The sequence below is a fragment of the Mandrillus leucophaeus genome, unplaced genomic scaffold (assembly GCF_000951045.1).
Source record: "Mandrillus leucophaeus isolate KB7577 unplaced genomic scaffold, Mleu.le_1.0 Scaffold282, whole genome shotgun sequence".
Taxonomy (NCBI): Eukaryota; Metazoa; Chordata; class Mammalia; order Primates; family Cercopithecidae; genus Mandrillus; species Mandrillus leucophaeus.
Genome location: NW_012102943.1, coordinates 2,855,079 through 2,856,867, shown reverse-complemented (window position 1 = coordinate 2,856,867; position 1,789 = coordinate 2,855,079).

Genomic DNA, 1,789 nt, shown 5'->3' with positions numbered 1-1,789 from the left:
CCTTTTATATATTAACCTCCTAGAATTAATGGGCCTATGTGGTTTTTTTTCAGTCTTATAGCTGGTGTTCTGTAAAAGAGTTGTCCAATAAATGACTTAATGAATGATACATCAGTCAGATTTTAGGAAGGCAGTCAATTATGGATGTTTTAATGTTGGAAGAAGCCTTAATGATCAAATCTTACCCTTTCTGCTTCTGAAGTATGAAAATCTAGTCATTTTAGGACTGGACACAGGGAAAATAATCTCTGTTGACTAAATTGCAGTAAGAATATGAATAAAGAACAACTAGATATTAATGTCAATTATTGAAGATTAATGGGCATGCAATTAAGTCTCCAGCAGACAATCAGATGTTGTTGGATGTCTAGATTATATAGGTTTAGATTGAAGTTATTACTCATAAAATAAATCCATTTTCCGCTGGAACTCTATGGCATTCAGTGGAGTGGTGAAAAGTTATCCTCTTATACATTATAGATAATTCTAAGACAGCACACAAATGTATCAGTAAAGCCATCTCCTTGTGGGCCCTATCATCTTCATCGGATTTAGACCCTTAAAAAACAAATATGCACTTTTAAAATGCAATCAAAAGACTGGTGGATAAGCTTTTAAAACCAGAACATCTTTTGGCATTCCGCTAAGTGTATATTGTAAATTTAATGAACAATCAATGTTCACAATAGGAAGTTGTCTTTTTTTACCTTCCTTTCTGTGAGATAGACACATGGTGACAATAAGAAAATGAGCTGATTGTAATTACTCTGTGTTTTTTATTGTAATTAATGGTATCATTACCATTAATTACAATTAACAATTTTAGGTATGGAATGTTATGATTACCTAAAGGGATGTCTGTACCTAACGAGCTCAAGTGATCCTCCCACCTCAGCCTACCAGGTAGCCAGGACTACAGGCAAGTGCACCACCACGCCTGGCCAGTTTTTTTTTTTTTGGTTTTTTGTTTGTTTTTTACAGGTGGGATCTCACGATATTGCCCAGGCTAGAAGAATTTTCTAATACTCTAATACCTCCCATTTTGGCAAGTAAATTGAGAATAATTTTAGGTTCTTTTATTATTCAGTAGTTTTGCAGACTTAAAAGTATAAATTTAGAATTAGAAGATGAAGCTATAATAGTAAGAATCTCAAGTTGAAGGGCTCTGGGGAGCCTAAGCAGCATATTAGGGCATAGGCTTGAACTTAAATCCCAGCTCAGTCACCTGCGTGACTTTAGGCACCAGTCATTTCACCCGTCTGAGCCTGTTTCTTTATTTGTAAAATGATTATAATAATTCTTTCACAGCGTTGTGAGGATTAAGTGAAATGTGTTAAATGCCTACTACAGTAGGCTCTCAGATATTTATTTTTATTTTTTTATTATGTACATTGTTTTTCCGGCCTTTTTATGGCTGTCTAAACTTTAGGGAAAAGAGAAGACTGGTTAATGATGAGTAGAAAAAACTTGTAAGCTAATCATTCACTGACTTATTTTCCTTCCATTTTCTGGTTTTTTAAAAATTAGCCACACCACAAGAAACCCACATTTTTAGATGGAAAGAGCAAGAAAATTGTGTCAGTGCTCTTAGTTATTTTCATCTTAGTGGTATAGTGAAAAGACATTGGCTTGCAGATGATGCTAAGGAAGCTTTGGCTCACTCTCACTTGAAGAGGGGATCTTGATGTTTTAGTACTTGTACTGTACAGATGTTTTACTGACTTTTCTTACTGCTATAAAGGAATCAGGCAGTTGGGTATTGATACATTATTTGGTGCTCTCATTCATA